General features: G+C 35.9%; 2 protein-coding genes across 4 annotated transcripts in view; one reads left to right on the top strand and one right to left on the bottom strand.

Moving 5' to 3' along the window:
* Positions 1–21,726, bottom strand: part of astn1 (astrotactin 1) — a 377,633-nt gene that overhangs the window by 240,781 nt on the left and 115,126 nt on the right. The gene's annotated exons all lie outside the window — the stretch shown is intronic.
* brinp2 (bone morphogenetic protein/retinoic acid inducible neural-specific 2) overlaps positions 6,565–21,726 on the top strand; it is an 89,532-nt gene continuing 74,370 nt past the window's right edge. The window contains exon 1 of the mRNA XM_058749898.1: positions 6,565–7,254. The gene's annotated coding sequence lies outside the window, so the exon portion shown is untranslated. The remainder of the gene's footprint in view (positions 7,255–21,726) is intronic.

The following is a 21,726-nucleotide window of genomic DNA, read 5'->3' as shown; positions in this document are numbered from 1 at the left end:
ACACATATCCAAAGGCAATATGACGACTAGGGCACAGTGAACTGTCAAAATAGTGTAATCACATTAGTCTGCTGAGGATGTTTTTTTTTTTTTTTTTTTTGCTCTCATTGTTACACTATAAAAAGTGTTATATTATTATTACAAAATGAGTAATAATAATAATAATTATAAATAATTATACAATTATTATTATTATTATTATTATTATTATTAATCTCATGGCAAAATGTGCAACTGTTTGTTCTGATTTAATGGATAAGTGATGCTAGTTACCAATTTTAGTTGGAAAAACATGTTCTGACGAATTTAACCAGACCTGACACAAATTCTTGTCCCTTTACCGGAATCGGCGGCAATGCCAGGAGGCAAATGTGTACAAAGATGACCTCCATAAGAGAACTGCAGTTTCATTTAAAAAATAAAAAAAAGGAAAAAAGTCCTGATTGTCTGAATAGACCAAAAGGTCTGGTATGACATCTGCATACAGATTTAGCTATAAACATAACAAAACACATACAGTGTATGGCCTTGGAAATCCAAAATAATATTGAATCTGAGCAAGCAGCTGTTTCCCTAAACCTAAATAATTCCTAATGTGCACAAGGAATTGGCAACCAAGACATTTTTAGGACACTTTCTTATAATGCTAGTTGTTCAGTCGAGCACTTTGAAAAGCAATCTCAAACTGCATATGCTGTGGTTTATGATAGCACCAGAAAAGGTACTGTGAAAATCATTTTCATAGTGAAAGGAAGATACCACGTTATAACATTATATCACTGGAGACACAAGTCCTGAAGAACATGAAAAACACAATTTTCTCTGGAACAGGATACCATGAGTGAAACCTTTAAAAGATAAGAGCCTCTTTGTGACATGAGAAATATATGTTATGCATTGGCAGCTTCTGTGTTATGCATTTGTTTGCCTTCAAAGCAGTCTTGGCCCTTGTGATAGCCATGGCAACACCAAGCAAGTCAGTTTTCAGATTTAGAAAAGAAAATCCACACACAATATCTCCACATGCTTTCTGTAAGGCTTAACAGCAGACTGTATTTGACATGACAAATTGACATTCAAGGATTTGCAACCTTAGTATATCCAGCATATTGTTCTTACGCTTAATAAAATGTCCTTGCTATTTTAAAATGGTGTGAAGCAGGGTTTAGACATAAGCTTCTTTTCTAAGAACAAATCATTCTCTATAGCACAATGCCGCCTCTGATAAAACAGCACACTGTGTCCACATCTAGGCAGATTCTTAAAAAATGCCAAGTACAAGCTTCATAGGTTATAGAGGCACGTATATGCTCTCACACATCCTCAAATTTCTTTAAAAAGTTCACAAGAAAAGAAACTGGATGTGGGTTTTAGCCAAGTAATTAGAACTTCATAAACGTGTGCATGCCATTTTTCAATTACTACTGCAAAATGGTTCCCACTGAGTTAAATAGCTCACAAAATGATCTTCAAACAGTATGACTGCACTTTATTAGAGGACAGACAATAGTTCTGAGAAATAGCACTCGATAAAAGATCATCCTCAAGTACTGCTGGAAAATAAAAGATCCCCTATATAGTTAGATTTAGGAATCTCTAAATAATTACCACATATGAAAACCATGTGCATATAAAGAGATATTTTATACTCCGTGGTTTTTATGTTTAGGCTAACAGTATACAGGTATGTAACACGAAAGATCTTCTTTTTAGTACATAATCTGCTACAAGATGTTCTACTTCATACACATATTCTGTAAGGCAGGTAATGTATTTACTGGTAGGTGTCCTTTCAGCCATATGCAAGCAGTAATACAGGCCAGATGTTTGACAAAATGAGAGACTTCCTCTCCCCTCACATGCAAGGTGTTACCCCTTCACCAATTAGCTGGAGAAAAACACAAAGCTCTGCATAAGATTTTGCTGAGACAGCACACAAACGAAACCATAGAGGTGTTGCAAAATTCAAGAGGCGAAGATCCAGAATTGATAAGTTGTAAGTTTGTAAAGTGAAAACTGGTGCTATTTTAGTATCATTGAGATTAGTTTTTATTAATATTTTGAGTCAGTTTTTATTTTTATATTTTCATTTTTTTATTCTAATTTCCATTATAATTGTAGTAATTTTGTTCAAGTTCACTTTTATTTATAAAGCACATTTAAAAACAAAGTGCTGTACAATTTGTAAACATTATTAAGCAATATAAAAAGCAAAACAACAACAACTGAACCAAAGTGCTGTATAATTTGTAAACATTATTAAGCAATATCAAAAGCAAATATTCCATTGTTTTTCTTATGTTTTGTTGTTATGTAGTATATGTACTGTATATATAGTTTTTATAAAATACAAAAGCAAGAATATTTGCCATATCTTTTTAATCTGCCGTTGTATTTTTGAGTGTCATTATTTGTGGTTCATATCGGTGTCACGGTGCACACAGCAGGGAGGAATGAGGATAAACTTCAAAATAATAGTCTTTAATGATGACATCAGGACAGGGCAAGACAAGGCAAGGTTGACACAGACAGGAACACCGAGGAATAATGAGTAGACCAGACGAAATCTAACTAAACAGGCAGGAACTAAATACACATGACAATTACTGATAATTACTAAACACAGCTGGACAAGACTTAACTAATAATCACACTAAACAAGGGCAGGAACATGACCAAATATGGAAACAAGAGGCAGGAACACATGACACACACGACAGAGGACTGACAGTCGGAGCTTTGACTGTGCATTTCAACACACAAACACTTCTACAGTTCTACTACAATTCTTAATCTATAAGGTCTTGAGTTTTATTTTACTATTTTACTTCCATGTGAAATTAATTAATGAATAAGCACGCAAGATATATATATACACACATATATATATATGAATAATGTGATATGTCCAGAGTCACAGTCACAGAAGATCATGTGATTGGCATATCTGCAAGCAGACAGACCTTTCTGACTTCAGAACAAATACACGGTCTTGGCAATTCTTACATTTTGTATGCTAGCATAAAAGACATTGTTCTGGAGTCTAGTATTATTTAATTCAAAATGATTATGATGAAAATATTATTTCCAGGCCCATATGCTTGCGAACAACAATAATTTGTTCATAGGTTAACAAGAGATTTCAAATTAGATCTATTCCCCATGAGTCAAAGCAATGGCCCTGACATATGCTGATCACATTCATTCAGGTTTCCTGTAAATGCTACAGATCAGTGTTATGACATTAGCACAATTAGATTCATTCATATTCATCTTACAAACTTTCAACAAACATAATTTATCTCACGAATCCGTGAAGTAACGCTCAACCAAACAAATCCTGACGCAAAAGAGACACACAGAAAGAGAGAAAAAAACATCAGGAGTTCTTGTGTCCAGACTGACTGTGGACGTCCGCCAGGTTTCTCTCCCGAGATTGTGCCCTCTGAGTGTTTTTTATATGTCAACGTCACAAGACAAATAGAGACGGGAAGTATCTGCCCCCTCGCCCCCAAAGATGAATCACCCTTGTTGTCCAGTTTGCCAGTCTCCAAACGCAGCCTGGGCCACGATCTCACTGGCAAACGCTGCCATGGATTGACCTTCTACTCAAGGTAATGATTACCCCCTTGAGCATGCGGCAGCTGGCAAGGTAATGCATTGTTGGCACGTAAAAGTGATGCTGCAAGAAGCAGAAGGAGATCAGGAGACTCATGTACCCTAGAGTTTGACCATCTGTGGCCTATTGGTCGTCATTAAGGTTTCTAATTTGGGACGACTGGGGAATAAACCAAACTGGGGCTGAAAATGTCATTACCTGACTCCTGGTGAGGTGTCCTCCCATATTTACATATTTATACACCTTAATTGTCTTTGCCTCACTGCCGTGACATTGAAGCTATGAAAGCTGGACCAATTCTATTCCAGGTATCACATTTGAAGCAAAGCCAGTGCCGTTAACATGACAATATAACCCTGCATGCTGTGACGGACCATTACGCTTCAAATAGAAGGGAGTTAACGCTGAGAATATTATTGCAAATGTTGTTATGAAGGCCTGGTCACGTTAACGATCTCTTAATTAGAGCTTTGTTCAAACTGTCAGATGGTGGTGCCTGAAACTGCCACTCAAAGCCAGCTTATCTTCTGTTTACTTTTGGTGATTTTAAAAGAAAAGTTTTAAAATGCATGTCAAATACTTTCTGATAATTTGCATATTTAAAAGCTTAAACAAAAACTGTATTATTTTCAGTAAGAAGTTACAGTTTGTTTATAGTTTTAGTATCAGGCAAAGTAGTTATAAATACTATAAAAATATAATCCATATATACAATTTTTTGTGCGTGTGTGTTTTTAAGAAAGAAATACTTTTATTCAAATTGATCCAAAGTAACAGCAAAAATAAAAACAAAATTATTTATTTCTTTCAGCATATTAGAATGATTTCTGAAGGATAATATGACACTAAAGACTGGATTAATGACTGCTTAAAAATTTAGTTTTACCCTCACAGAATTAAATGACATTTTAAAATATATTAAATATTATAAAAAAATTTCAATAAAAAAAAAATAATAATAATTGAGCCAACTTAAAATTAAGGCAACCAGCTTCAGCAGATGAAATTTTAAAATATATTAAAATAAAAATAATTTATTTTATATAGCAATAATATTTTGTACAATATTACTGTTTTTTACTATATTTTACTCAAATAAAAGCAGCCAGTAACACTTTAGATTAGAGAACACACTGTAAAAAATAAAAAATACAAATTGAGCCAACTTAAAATTAAGGCAACCAGCTTCAGTAGATTTTTGAGTTCTCAGCTTATTTTTGTAGGAGATGTTTGAATTGTCACAACTTTTTGTTGTATAAACTTAAAACAACAAGTTGAGAAAACTCAAAAATCTGCTGAAGCTGGTTGCCTTAAAATTTTAAGTTGGCTCAACATTTTTTTTTTTTTTTACAGTGCACTAAGTGGATATAAAATATGGGTAACACCAGTTACCAGTTAACTAGTTGCTTATTAGCACATATACTTACTTATACTTATAAAGCACATACATTATTAATGCCTTATGTCTGCATGATCACATTCTAGATCCCTTAACCCTACCATATACCTCAACATAACTACTACAACATCTACCATACCTACTATCAATAAGCATCAAATTAGGATTTTATTGAGGGAAAATGCGTAATTATGCGTTCCCTAATAATCTAAAGTGTTACCAAGCAGTCTGGCTGAGCATACTGTAAGAGTGTAACATGTCTTTCAAAAACATGGAAACAACACCCCAAACTTTTGAATGCTACTTAAAATCCTCTTTTATGTATATAAATATTACATTTTCAAATATCAATTATTATCCAGTGACAAAAATTAAACTAACTAATGGAATGATACATTCGTATAGAATGAATCTTACAAATTAGATGTTCAGACATATATGGCCAAGAGGATAATAAGAGGTCTAACCCGGTGGGTGCATCTTGATTCTTGACCCATCTTACCCTATAGCTGTCAATACACTACCTAAGCTTGCTTCAACACTTTTGTTTTAACTTTGCTGACTTCTCTTTAGACTGAGAGCTGTGCAGCTGCACAAGAGTGGCAAGGTTTACAAAGCAAACAGAAATGCAATGCTTCCGGCACAAACAGAGACTTAGCTTATTTTTATCAAGCCCAGGCAGAGAAGACAAATGATATGCAGAAAATGTTCCAGTTGGAAGCAGGGTAAAGCTCAGTCAGTTGGGATGGATAAGAATAGTTGTCAACCATACATAATGCAAGCACTGGTCAAAGTAAACTGGACTGGTAATTATCTAGTGTACGGTGTGAAATATGCTCATGCTATGCTATATTTTAGCCAAGCATCGATTTATAATGAAAAAATTGGTAAATAAATAAATAAGGCTATAATGACCTTATTTCTCACAGTTACATATCATAATGCATGTCATACATTATGTCACAGTGCAAATTTATACGACTTTATATGATTTATGTTAATTAATTCTCACGGCAGCTAATAAAATAAAAATTCCCCTAGAAAATATGTGGATTATGTCATCACTTTTTCAATTGCACTGACTTCAAACTGTTTTCACATCAGAATGAGATGTACAAGTTTGAGCATTTCCTTCAATTTTCCCAAGATACCCGGCACTAACAGGGCACTAGGCTGACAAAAACTGACTTTTCGCTTTATTGTATGAAGAACAAGATACATCTCCCTTAAGAAACTGGAGACTTTGTCAGTATGAATTCAGTTTGCCAAGAGTCACAACAAATTTGTAGCAGACAAATTTGGCTAAAGCATTGGGAGAAAAGCATTTTCGCTTTCATTAGCCACCCTGTCCCTCCAGGGCTCACAGAGCCTGGTCTATCCTCCCTCTCCCCCTAAAACACACTCTCTCTCTCTCGTTCTCTCCCTCTCTTCTTCCTTGTCACATCGCTGCCTGCTGCAGCTCAGCCAATCAGAGCGAAAGAGGTGTGGCCTCTGGTCTCAGTTGGACAGAGCTTGTTGAAAAGAAAGAGATGCTTTCCTGAAAGACTTGGAGTAGCTCTCCTCTGCGCGAGGCTCACCGTTTTGGGGTTTGGCAGTGAGTGATGACTACAGCACGGGCAGCTAAAGTCTAGCTCTAGCAATCTAGCACACACACACACTAAAAAACACACAGAGAAAGAGAGAGAGAGACAGTGGATGTCACAAATGAACCGTGGCAGGTGCAGATTTTCTACTTGGAAGAAGCTGGATAATGCAAATGAGTTGAAAGGAGAGAACAGCTTTGTATGGATTTATCTGTCTGATTGTAATCTGATGTGATCCTACTTGTTTTGGAAGATCACACATTGTTCAAGAGGACCCGAATTGCTTCTATTCTGCTTAATTTCTGGGACTTTGCATTCTAAAAGAACTGGTCTTAAAGTTTCTGCATCCAGTTTTCAAATCTTTCATTGAGAAAAAGAAACTAATGGCTATCAAACATTTTAAGTGCACCCATAAAGGGTGCACTTAGCGCACTCTCTTCGGAGCGTCAATACAATGCCTGGATTACCCATTTGACTGCCTTGTGAACCCGTGTGAAATCACCACGGAGGAGGTACGGCAGGGGGCCGAGCGGGTGGGAGCTGCATTCCTCCACTTGAGACTGAACTGAGAATCCAACATCCTGACTGCCACTACAAGCCGATCGGATACAAACGCTGTAGGGACAGGAGTGGAACCACCCTTCACGGTCTGGGTGAGTACCCTGTCACAGTTCACTGGACATTCAATCTATATTGAGTTAAACCACTTCACCGTGCTCATCTTGTAGTGTCAGACTCATCTCCTGACTTAAATGTTACAGCTTTTGTGGGGTTTTATATGTGGTGGATATCTGGTATTATTTCTCCTACATCTGATTATGGATAGCTGCAGTGTCAATCAGCAATGTCAGATTATCATAAGAAGCAGGTAACTTTGTTTTGATCCCCAAACAAAAGGATATGGTTGGTTATTCCAATTTAGATGTAAACATTGGTTCTATTTGACTTAATTTGGTTTTAATTATAGGATGTACACATGCAGTTAATTCAGAGTATTTCAGAACACCATTTGTGTATGTGATGAGTTCATGCTATAAATATAGCCGTCTTGACTAGTATAGACGGTTCTACAGGGCATTGCCTCTATCTCATTAAACTGGATTTAATTTCATCCCACAATGCTTTCTCAAACTAAATCTAGAGCTTGCCCCAAGAGTTTCCAGCTCCTTACACAACGACAATAACCCAGAGGGGCGCTCTCAAAACACGCAAGTCGTCCTTAACTCCCTTTCCAAACTTTCTTCTCACTTTGAAGCTTTTGAACATAATACAGAAAAAACATGAACAGCAGCGGAGAGCTAAAACAAAACCGTCCCGCAGTGACAGTGACTCACGGGATGGCTTCTTCACAGTTTGGTTTGGACGTCTGCCTGGATTCCGCCAGGAACCCGAAGAAGAACCAAATTCCTTGATTTCTTGGGCGTGTGGGTTCTGTATTTTGCACTAGTCTAAGGGGTTAAAGCTGGAATGCATTGTCTTACATATGTACCATTAATCCTCTTTTCTCACTCTGGCAGTGGCAGACCAGAAGCACGCTGACATTTCCACTGTTGCAGGAGAATATTTAATGCCCCTTTCTGTCAACATACAAAGCAGCTTGCTTTTTAATCTGTTGCAGAAATATTTAATCTGTCCGTGGTTTTTCTCTCTCCCCTTCAGTCATTCCCTCACCCTCACTTTCTCACCGTCTTAACAGTAGGTTTCAGTACAAATCATTTTGGAAAAGCCAATTCCTGGTGTGGTTTTGCTGTATCTACACAACAAACCCACCAGGCCATCTTTCTGTGGGAAGAATAGCATTTTAATCCACATTATTCAGCAGTGCCAGCGATTGTATTACACGCTTACACCTACCCGATAGTCAGCCATTGACTATTTCGTCACAACAAGCAATCAGAAAACAATGGGCCACCTCCATTCAACAAAAAATAAACTCTTTGGAAACAAGCATATAGGCTGACAGCATTTATGCAGCACTTTTTATGCTTAACATTGCCTATAGAGGGAGCAATTCTCATGTAACAAGCAACCTGCAACCACACATCCAACAGAATCATAGTCAGAATGCAAAAAAGAGAAGATGACCACTCGATTATCAGTTTACAATATTGATTTGTTATTGGAGAAGACTATCCATTCAGGCTGACATCCAAACACGATTGATTTCCACTGATACTGTCAAGGGAGATTTTATCTATGTAAGGTGAGCAGAAGATGCTGAATATTTCTGCATCTGCGACATGCAGGCCTCAGTTATTGGGATGCAAGTCCATGATGTTTCCCCAGTGCACATTCCCTCCTGCGTACCAAGAAGCCCTCTAAGGTTTTTGAAGTGTTAAAGTGGAAGAAGAACACAAAACTCCATTTCCAGTCCCGGAGGGGACGCTGATGTGTGCGTGTGCCGTCATTTGCTCTGTGAAGTTATAAAAGACATATTGATCTGCCCAAGCAATATTCACCATCTCAGAAGAAAAACTAATGTAAAGTGGATTCAAAATATACTGTGAATGTTCACTGAAATGGAAATATAAAAATATAGCAGTAGTCTGTGGCTGTATCACTAAGAAAATACACAAAGGCAGAGCTGGATGTAAAGGTACATACTTATTCATATACATAAATGCACACACACATATAGGCTTGCAGCAGACTGAAATGAAATCTCCCAGTTTATCTGTAAAGCCACTTGTCATTTTTCAGCATGTGCCAGCTTTATAATACGCTCCCTCTGCTTTTAGCAATTTTTTTTTTTTTTTTGATTTCTGTTTTTGTTTTTTGTGCAAGCAACTCATTTTATGCAACTGCTGTATTCGAGAAAAATGAAAGCCTTAAGTTGACTGCACACACACACAAAGAGTGATGGCAAAGTAGAGAACACTAAAGATTTATGTGAGTTGTACTGCAATTAGCAGATAATCATTTGGGAAATATTCTGGCTTTAAAAAATGTAAAATTCATACAAGTGCATAATGAAAATGAATTCCGATGTCTGGTTATCTTGCTCATCACTTCTGTTGCTATCAACTCTGAAAGTGTAATTTGCTTGGCTCATTAGCATGCGTAATTACATGCAAAATTCTAAATAACCAAGAAACACCCTAATAACTTCTATAGCCTGAGCTCCTTTGAACTGACTTGTGTGTGTCATGTAGAGATTGCGAATGTCAATCGAAGTTCACGGTGCAGAACTGTGGGGAGGATCAAGTATTTTTTTTCATGCAAAAATCAAGTGATTAAATTGTAATGGGGAAAAATGCATGATATAAAAATTGCAATATGTTATAATAATGCCTAAAAGCAATATGCAAAAGCAATAATAAAAAATACATAAATATATATAAAATAGACAGACAGACAGGTAGACATTAATAGTGTAATAAATAATAAATAGACATAAATACATAAATAGTGTTGTCTATAACTTTTTTACTGTGGTCACCATAACTAAAAGTTAGCTTTAGGCCTTAAGTATATTCTGATTAGTGTCCAGGATGAGTAAATTAAGTCTTTCATGTTGGTTATCATATGGTGTATTAAGTCACTCATTAGATAAGCCTCAGCAGTTTTCAAATCTAATTTCAAAGGGGATCCCAGGTCTACTCCTTTAATGGAAGGGACATTTAATTTAAATGAATTGGGTAATTCCGTGCCCAGACCAAACTAAAGGCAGTAAGATAAAAGAGCATATATTTACAGATATAAAGCTGGGCTGCTTTGATAATAGGGATTCTGATTCATCTCTTTTAGATGAATAACTCACAGTTATGGTAGTTATGAAATTCACAGTTGTTGTTGTAGTAGTAGTAGTAGTATCAGTAAAAGAAATTAAAATCTTTTTTTTTTTTTTTTTTGGACAGATGCAAACTGATTCTTATCTTTTAATGATTTTCATTTTATTTTATTTTATTTTTTATTTATTGTTTAAATTAAATAATATCTTTAATCATTTTAAAATTAATTTATAGTTATATAAATTACTTATAGTTGCAGCGACAACATGAATTTTTGGCTGTAAATATTAAAAATTAGGTCTTTACATTCTAAATTGTAATAACAAGTCTACGTTACCAAAAATGTGAACACTGCAGTATTCAAATTTCTTTCCGTTTGGATTTGATGGGGAGATTTCACTGGCTGTTAAGCCATCCACAGCATATCCTGTTATGTGGTATGCACAGCCATATTCCTGAGTTAATGGTGAATTTCACCATGACGCGAGGCATCAAAATGGGAAAACTCCCTGCCAGCTGGTCAAGGGGCCAAGGGGGAAATGATTTATTTGACAAAGAGTCAAAGATCAAAGGCAATGACTAACCAGGAAGCACAAATCTCCTACTGCAGCCGATCACAGAAGGAGCCTCCACCAATCAGCCCTAGCAGCAGGACCTCTTCTCTAAGTTTTAATTGGTTGCTGTGTACCGACCGGCCTTCAAAACGTCAAGCTGGAGGACATCACATGTGGCGGCAGGGTCAGCTATCGCACTGCTTAGCTGTTCTCACTGCAAAGACACTCTGTGGTAGAGAGTAATGTGAAAACAGTCATAACTTCATAATGAGGCTGTCTCATCAAATAATCTATTTCCTGTGAATGTGCGAGATTTCCAGTTTATTAAGCATTATAGGTAAATGACTATAACATGCAGTAAACGTTAGAACTATTTTTGCTGCAAACCAGTGTGTTTATGATTACGATAATAAATTCAATTAATATGATAACAAATAAGATAACAACAATAACACTTTATTTTAAGGTCCAGTTTTCACAATTAATTAGTTGCACATTAGCATGCATATTTCTAACATATTGGCTGTTTATTAGTACTTATTAGACACACATTAATACCTTATTCTGCATGACCATGTTCTAGATCCTTTAACCCAACCCCATACCTAAACTTAACAACTACCTTACTAACTATTAATAAGCAGCAAATTGAGAGTTTATTGAGGGAAAACTCTTAATAGTGAATATGTTTTCCCAAATCTAAAGTGTTACCAACTGTTTTGTGACAGCTAAAGAAATGAGAAGACTGCTCTTGATTTAAAAATAAGGTGGATAAAGTTAGGACACCTTTTTGCTGTATATTTTAACCCCAACAAGCATAAACTCACTTCCACAAAACAAAACAAAAAATAAATTATATCACCGATCATAATGCCTGAAAGTAATATGCAACGATCTTCCTAGATAGAAACTTTCATAAATAAACAAAACAAAACAAACCCAAAATTATATCACTGATCATAATGCCTGAAAGTAATATGAGATCTTCTAGGTAGACTCATACAGAAATCATTTAAAAATATATTTCTAATCACTGATCATAATGTGTGATATGAGTAAATCTTCCTAGATATAACCATACAGAAATAAACAACAAACAAACAAATAAAACAATATAAGTTACTCTTAGCTACTATTTTGTGTCTGGTGTTTGCTTTTCTTAAAACTGGTTATACAATATAAAGGTACTGCTGGAAATGAGGTTATATCTGGTTTCGTTTAAGGTCAAACTCTGACTTGGGCCGATCATAGTTTAGTTAGACACCTGGATACACACCTGCCTTATTGTCAAATATGACCTAATAATATAACTGCAAAACAGCAGCACTGCCACCTCACAACCATTCATTACTGCCGAGCGTGGAAACCAGAGAACCTGTCTGGTTTAACTCTGCGCGTGGAAGACAGGGCAGAAGAGATAGAAGAACCATTGTATTACACACCACAAGCCTGTCATTGTCTGTACCCCAATCCTCTGGTCTCTGGAAGGCAAGATGGATGGTTACGGTTATGGCCAACTCTCCTGGCATTTCACTCGGGCCCCCCTGACCTTTCCTTGCAGCAATGTGATGCACATAACCTATCGATCAACTCCTGACCACTGTCTCTCTGAGGACAAGTACTGTACCAGTGTGCTATTTATGTTCACTCAAATCTGCAATATGGGGATCAATGCTAGATTCATGGTCAACCTTTGTTACGACAAATTCTTGGAGTTATGTAAATATATGTGCTTTGAAATATAACCGTTAGTTGAGACTGATGTTTGGAGATTAGTAGACTTAATGACCTCAGATAGACCATTTGTAATTCACATAGCGCTAAAAGACTCATTAGCGACCCACATACAGTTCATTACTGGCTTTATTTTGAGTTGTTCACTGTACCATTTCACAAGAATCAAACAGAAGAACAGAAAAGTGTTCTGTTTTGTCCTCTGCACCCTTTGTCTTTTTTTATCTCTTGTATGCACAGAACGCAGATTAGCTACCTTGTTGTTGATTGAACGTATAGGCTAAGTTTCCCATTTTGTTTTTGTGGTTTTATTTTTGAAAAGGGTAGACATGACAGCTACATTATGGTCTATTGTATTCAATTTCTGTTAAATAACAAAGAGGAGAAGATGAAATGTCACGTTATGCATATTTGGTACGACACATTTTACTTTGCCTCGTTTATATTCATAGTTGTCTCCAGTGGCTTCTTAAAAATGGTGATGAATTACTTTTTAATTAATTTGAGTATGAACATGATTGTAAAATAATATATCAGGTTTCATTTCACAGTGGTATTAAGATTTCAAAGAAACATTTTTGGGAGGGTTGATAAAAGCTCAGATGTTTTTAAAGTAAAATAAAATAAATGCATAATTACATTGCACAGTGCACTTTGAGTGTGACTGAAATGCTGCAGCAGAAATTACGGTAACACTAGAATAGGGAACACTTATTCACTATTAACTATGACTTTTCCCCTCAATAAATTCCTAATTTGCTGCTTAGTAATAGTTAGTAAGTTAATTGTTAAGTTTAGGTATTGGGTAGGATTAGGGATATAGAATAAGGTCATGTAGAATAAGGTGCTTAATTACTACTAATAAATGGCTAATATTCTAGTAATATGCATGCTAATAAGCAACTAGTTAAGAGACCTTAAAATAAAGTTTTACGGAAATTACCCATCCATATCTACATTTGGACAATCTAATTGAGTCACACCTTTACACTGAAAATTCTGTCATTATCTACTCATCCTCATTTCGCTCAACACTCATATGACCTTTTTCCCGTGAAAGATTAAAGGAGTTATTAAAGAATGTCAAAACTGCCCTTTTGAATACAACGAAAGTGCACATTGATCACTGGCTGCCAAGTGACAAATTGTTCTTGGTTTATGCATATTATGTACAACATACACACATCACATCACATCACACCCCTGATGGCAAAGACTGGCACTGGCCATTTAATATCTCTAAAAATGCTGCAATTGTTGAACTCATATCCTTTCTACATGCATATTTCATTTAATCTGACACTGCATGCTGTGCTGTAATCAATGAAGGTAATCCTTATTGACACTGAATTGAGTTTAGCACTGCTGTGCTCCTCTATAGTGACCTTTTCAAGGACTTAATGAGACTAAGATGTTTCTTGCCACTTTATTCGCTCAATGTGTTGACAGCAAATATGAGAGACAGCCTATTTGTTCCATCCCTGAGAACCGCTTTCCATTTTCTTTCTTTACTTCATGGATGTCTCTGACCCTCAGTAGTTCTTGGTGCTAAATTCTAAGTTCACTTTGTGCTTTTTGAGATGGTCATCAGAATTTCTCTCTTATCCTTGCAACTTCTCATCTAGCCAATGAGATTAGCAGCAGGCAGGTATGAAAATCCTCTACTGATTAGATGTCCTTTAATCCTGACGTCTGCCATCTCTCTGTCCATTAAATTCTGTAACTGTTGTTGACACCTCAGCCTACACTCGGCCACATTTGAAATCTGTATGAGAGCCCAAGGGTTAGAGGATCCTTATCCGAACACAATTCAATTCCCTAATTCCATCTCTTCCTGTATGTGAGTGAAGTTTTCAATGATAAGAGCTAGGAAGTATGTTAAAAGTGTCTTTTGTCGTAAGAAAATCAGATACTGACAAAATACATATATAAATATGTTAAAGATTTAGGCTGAGTACAAAGTCATTAAATAATTCAATAAAAAAATAGCACTTGTATTCAGCAAGGATGCATTAATTTGATCAAAAGTGACGCCAGTGACGTTGTACATTGTTACAAAAGACTTCCATTTTAAATCAATTAAAAAAAACCCCAAACAAAACAAATCTACATCACAGGAATAAATAGCATTTTAAATTATACTAAAATAGAATAAATCTTACTGTTTTTACTGTATTTTAGATGGGGGAAAAAAAATGCTCACTTGGTGAGCATAAGGGACTTATATTATAAAAAATAAATAAATAAATAAATAAATAACGATAAAACCTTACTGACTGACCCCATACCTTTGAATAGTAGGTTTTCTTTAGTAGACTATTTAGTACACTAAAACTGTAAAAACCTCAGTAATGCACATCCAGTGAACACTTTCTCAATAAAACAAATTAATAATATTTATATATGAAAACTTTAATATTTCACAATGTTCCCGTTTTTACTGTAGTTTTGATCAAGCTGTGGTAAGCATAAAAGACTTGTTTCAAAAACAGTGTGTGTGTGCATGTGTTTTTATGGTTAGATTTATCCACACCATGTGCATGTCTCAGACTGCCAATGATAACAAGGGATGCGGACAAGCAAAACAGACCTCAGAACCAGAAAAAAGGATCGTAGAAGGTCTGAGCGATTTGATTTTTAAATATAGGGCTCCTGTCTTTACCCATATCTCATGCAGACAGTCACAAAGTAGTGGCCTATGTGAGAATTGAGTCATCTTGCAGAAGTCTGCATTTTTTCATGTTTTATTTCATCTGTGCGGCTCAAAAGAATGTGCGCTGTCTTCATGTCTCCGCCATTCCGCCAGTGCAGCGCTTGGGCAAATGACTCACAGTTCCTCTCCCACAATACCTACAGGCGTAAATCAGCCTCAGTAGGATTAAGCTGAATGTGAGCAAGATTAAATGGCTCTTGCAACTGTCTTGCCATACATCTTATTGGAATTCACATGGCTCTCTGCATGGTCCAGACTCGACTTTGCTTTCACGGTCCAGAAGCTTTGCAAAAGGCTGCTGGCTGACTCTCTTATGGATGTGGTAAGGGGGACAGCTCAAGATGTCACTTAAAGATCTATATACACAAGCAGTCGATAGTTTGGACACACTTGACAGAATTTATGTTTTGCATGATATTACAGAGCTTTTGATCTGAAGTATTATGCTTATTTGCAAAGCTAATTTATTTAGGAGAAAAGCCCATTATATTTGTTTAAAAATTAGCTTTGTATACAAATATAAATGTGACCCTGGACCACAAAACCAGTCTTAAGTGTCAATTTTTCTGAATAAATAAGCTTTCCATTGATGCATGGTTTGTTAGGATAGGACATTATTTGGTCGAGATACAACTATTTGAAAATCTGGAATCTGAGGGTGCAAAAAAAATCCAAATATTGAGAAAATCGCCTTTAAAGTTGTACAAATGAATTCTTAGCAATGCATATTACTAATCAAAAATGACGTTTTGATATATTTACAGTAGTAAATTTTCAAAATATCTTCATGGAATATGATCTTTACTTAATATACTAATGATTTTTGGCATTTAAAGAAAAATATATAATTTTGACCCATACAGTGTATTTTTGGCTATTGCTACAAATATACCCCAGCGGTTTTGTGGTCCAGGGTCACAAATTACGTCTTAACATAAATTCTTACAAAACTAGCATTTAATAATTAATTAATAAAGTATCACGATTTTCACAAAAAAATATTAAGGAGCACAATTGTTTTCAACATTGACCACAAACTGTAGAATGGAAAGAAAATGAATGACATTAAAAATTATGATATATTGTATCTCCATACTTACAATAATGGTGCATTCATTCCTCCTCAGAACACAAAAGATGCACTCAGTATCTGCATGCAGTGGAGATGAATGACAATGCTGTATGAAATTTTAAAGACAGTCTTTTGAAAGGTCATGGCATTATGTGAGATAAGCAAAGAGAAAGGTCAGAGAGAGTCTACTTTTTCCTTCAGATCATACCGAGAATACTTATGACATGTAGCTTTTTAAAGATTTCTTTGTGTGAGAGCAAGAGAGAGAGAACACGATGGAGAGAAGCCAATGCAGTGATTGGTATGAACAAAGTATGCTAATGAGAGAAGAGTTCAAGTGGGTCAAGGCAAATGTGCTCTAACGGGGCTCTTAGACATATCGGCAGTGGCAGGTTCAGTATAACACATGCATGTTGAAATAAAAGGTACCAAAAGTACAGTTAGAGATGAGTGTGATGTTGAGACAAAAGGTTATAAAATAGGGAAGATTGTACAACACTGAACCTACTGACTCTGAACAAACAATATTCAATCCCTATGAACCCGCTCTCATCACTCTAACCTCTCTCTCTCTCTCATGCAAATGGACACTCCATCAGCTGTGTTTCCTGTGAGATGCAGGTTCATGAGCGGCAAGCAGGGTGAGCCCTCTAGTACTCAATTCTGTCTGAAATGGAAATCACTTTGGGAAAAAAATACACCCGTCTCTGCATCAAATATTGCAGAAATTGCTTAGCTGGTTGTTATCTGTATTTCCTATTTGACATCTGAGAGAAGCTATCGCTTTTTCCTCTTTCTGTCTCCACAGGAACAGCATGGTAGCACAAACACTATGCAGTCTCCACTGAGATTTTTTGTTTATCTGATTTAAAGCAATACCCCCCATTAGAACCAGCTTTATGGTGTATAAAAATAGCCCGCTCACTCTTCATATACTACGCTATAGTTGCCTTGTCCCATAAGCCCAATTGGCAATTGTGTATTAGCTGTCAGTAGGTTGAATACTGGCTGAGGTGGGGCGGAATGATGCAGAGGGCCAATATTGAGGTATGGACTTCTCCATTGCTCCAGGGCACACTGTCAGCAACATTATTCTCCTCCTTCCTTGTGCACTTTAGTCGATTCCCTCACCCCGACTGCTGAACAAGCTCTTCCGCTGCACATAATTAAAGACCCAAACTTCAATCTACCATTTACCGGGTATAAATTCACTCATTGGCCACAAAGTATCCTGCAGCAATTTGCTAAACAAGTCGGTGTAGCTATTTGCAGTGTAGCTTGTCCTATTGGCCATCATTTTTTTAAACAGGTTACAAAACAAAACAAAACAAAACAAGGGCATTAAACATTAAAAGGGCACTGGTAAAGCAAAGCGGGGAAAAATTTCAAAATTCAAAAAAGTCAAAAGTCTCTTCCAGCAATTTGGGACCCTGGACCACAAAACCAGTCATAAGGGTCATTTTTTGGAAATTGAGATTTATACATCACCTGAAAAATATCGAGAAATTAAAAAATTAATAAAGTCCTTAGCATATTTGCAATGCAAATGTATAAAAAATTAAGTTTTGATATATTTAAGGTAGGAAATTTTCCAGATATCTTCATGGAGCATGATCTTTACTTAATATCCTAATGCTTTTTGGCATAAAAGAAAAACTGATAATTTTGACCCATACAATATATTGTGTGGTTATTGCTACAAATATACCCGTGCTACTTATGATGGGTTTTGTGGTCCAGGGTCACATTTGTTAAACAAGGTGGCGTAGCTATATGCATACTTGCCCTATTGGCCATCATTACATTTCTGTGTATTTTTAAAAATGGAAAGGTTCAAGCAAAACAAAACTAAGCAATGTAAAGCAAAGCAAAGCAAAACAAAACATTAAAAGGGCTCTGGTAAAGCAATATGTTTTAATTATAAATATTTCATAACAATAAAATATTATTAAATGTAACTGTTAATATTAATAATAAATAGATTTACATGGTATTTACGCAGAAAACTATCCAATACCGTTACTGTGTCATGGTAAGAACACTGTAATTTTTCATAAGAGGAACTTGAACATTTTTTAAAACAGAGAGGGTAAGAAATAGGAGACAGACACTAGTATGGGGGTCTGGATCTCATTTGTGTTCAGCTCATCCAGTTAGCATCTGCTAGCCTTGGCTTAGCTCACTCTTTGGCATGCAGTCTGTCAGAACTATACAAGGCCCCCATGGCACACTGGGCAGAGACGATAAAATGTGTGTCTGAGAGCCAATCGGGCCATGAAGTGTGAACTGAAATGCACTGAAGAGGGTGTCAGCAGAGTTTCTGAGTGTTCTCTCAACACAAAACAAGACCAAGTTTATGCAAATTTAAATAAATAGATAAATATACATGTATTATAATCTGAAATCTGAAAACCTTGGAAAATGTTGCAGAATCACAAACAGGAATAGCAGAGCTCACATTATATTCTTACAACTAGACCATTACAGGCATAATACATTATACAGTAATGATACCACTACTTCATAGTGCAAGTCAGAAACTATTTCAGTCAGTTGGGCTGTGTCAGCAGGGTTGAAATTGGTCCCCAATGGCTTGCCTATATTAGGGCAAATGCCCACCTCAACTATGTGCCAAAATCAACTAGCATGGGCCCTTGGCACCGCATCACTTTGGATTGTTCCAGATGGAAAGTCTTCCCAATGTTTTCTTCCGTTCACAACAGAATGTCTAGTTTGATTGTTTCCCTTAGCAACTTGACATTTCATCCATATTAGCTTTGTGAAGCATTCAGTCCTGAAACCCCAAAGAGAATAACATTATATTTTCACAAATGCAGTGACAAGTGAACACCACAACACTGTTTTCTTTCTTATTTCTCTTGGTATATATACATACTGTATATCAGATTACTTTTCAACACTTGAAGATATAAAGAAAAGAGGTGCTTCAAGGAGGCGAAAATAATTTATATATCTATATATATATATATATATATATATATATATAAAAAAAGCATGACATTCTAATTCGATTAACCCCCTTCAGTTTGATCCATAGTACGGATATGCCATAATTTCTCTTTTCTTTTTTAAGTTTTTACTTTTAAAGCTGTTATCAATGGTTGCCCATGGGGGCAGAGGGTAAAGTGGCTTATGATGTATGGAGGCATGAAAGCCAGCTGCCAATATGCAAAATGGGTTGGATGTCATTATCTTTTGAGGACTAGTGATGTGAGAACTGCCAGTACGAGTTGGGAAATGGTCCATCATTCAGCCGAGTGCTCTTCCACCCCCTCAAATATCATTGCGTGCTGGTTTCGCCTTTGCATGCAGGGACCTCTTTGCTGTTTTGGCACGACAAGCAAACAGAGAGTATAGAAACAAAGCTCTGATGAGTCTACCGCCTGTCTGGAGAATTAAATATTCGGGAGGATGCATGGAAAATAACACCCACCGATTAGTGGGTGTAATTGAATGTTAGCTGATCAGCAAACTGGAGGAGCAAAAAACTAAAAGATACAACACTATAAACACAACTACAAAGACACGCATTTACATACACACTAGTGCACTCAAAAAAATTCAAATTCTGTTATGACTCTCTAACAAGTCATTCCGTACACTGTTATTTTTGTTCTGTGGAACACAAAAAGAGAAGTTTCACTCTGTTTTCCATACAACAACAGTGATCACAACTGTCAAGCTCCAAAAAGTTTTTAAAAAGTAGTAGTAGTTTCATCAGTCCAAAATGGGTTTTTAGGGTTTCAGACACAATGGAATGGCTTGAGGAGATGAGGAGTTTCCTGTGGACTAAGCAGCACTGGCTGTTGGCCCTCCGGACCGGTGCACTTAAACAATGTGTGTGTATTGATCCAACATCGTAATATTGCAGATAAAAGGTTTCCATACCTGTGAATTATGAGTTAGAAGACATCCTGGACACGTGCATGGATTTAGAAAAGGTTCAAACACCAAACATCCTACACGATGCACACATCCGTTACAACACATGTTGTGCATAAAGCCACATGCATTTACAGCCCATCCAGTACATTAGACTGGTTTTCTATAGTTGTCGATTGTTTCAAAGAATAGTCTGGGTTCAATACAAGTTAAGCTCCATTGACAGCACTTATGGTGACTACAACAAAAGCCCTTTTCTGGGTTACTATGAGGCACTTACAATGGAAATGAAATAGTATAGCCACAAGGTAAAAATATTATGTTAACATGATTTTTGAAAAGAAATCTGTATTTCTGTGTATAATTCTATGCAATTTTAGAACCTAAAATTATCCCCGCCAAAAAAACTTTTTTTACAGCTCAAATAACCCTAGTGAAAAATAAACATACTAAAATGTATTTGAAATACATTTATTTCATTTTTTATTTCATCAATACATTTATTACATTTATTTTCCATTACTCTACAATCTACATATTTATGTACTTAATAAAAATATCCTGCAATTGTACTTTTTGTATATTAAACTGGTGTACTTAAAGTCTGCTAAATTGAAACAATTAATTTTGTACTTAATGCATTTTAAATGTGTGGACATAGTGCTGAAGTCCAACTAAAGATACACTGAAGTATATTTGATTGTTCTAAATTGAAACTATTCCAAGTGGTACACTTTAAATCTCTTGCATTGAAAGACCGATATTATTCAAAGATCATACAATCCTCATCACTAGTGACATTAAAACACATTTTAGGCTTAATATTCAGAAATTAGCATTGTGAACAAGTAGCACACCAAATAAAGTTTAATTATAATTTTTATATCAGTAAGCCTTGAGCAATATGTCAATAAATATGTTAATGGATTTGAACTATACTTAGTATGAAATAAATGTATTTTAAATATATTACTTTTTTACTAGAACTGATGCACTTTTTATCAAATGTGACCCTGGACCACAAAACCAGTCATAAGTAGTACGGGTATATTTGTAGTAATAGCCAACATTGTATGGGTCAAAATTATCATTAGGATATGAAGATATTAAGTTCATGTTCCATTAAGATATTTTGGAAATTTCCTACTGTAAATATATCAAAACTTTATTTTTGATTCGTAATATGCATTGCTAAGCACTTCATTTGGACAACTTTAAAGGCGATTTTCTCAGTATTTTGATTTTTTTGCACCCTCAGATTCCAGATTTTCAAATAGTTGTATCTCAGCCAAATATTGTCCTAACCTAACAAACCATACATCAAAGCTTATTTATTCAGTGTTCTGATGATGTAATGTATAAATCTTAATTTTTTAAAAAGTGACCCTTATGACTGGTTTTGTGGTCCGGGGTCACAA

The sequence above is a fragment of the Onychostoma macrolepis genome, chromosome 02, assembly GCF_012432095.1.
Source record: "Onychostoma macrolepis isolate SWU-2019 chromosome 02, ASM1243209v1, whole genome shotgun sequence".
Classification (NCBI taxonomy): Eukaryota; Metazoa; Chordata; class Actinopteri; order Cypriniformes; family Cyprinidae; genus Onychostoma; species Onychostoma macrolepis.
Note: the sequence above shows the minus strand (reverse complement) of the source record. Positions and strands in the feature narration are given on the sequence as shown.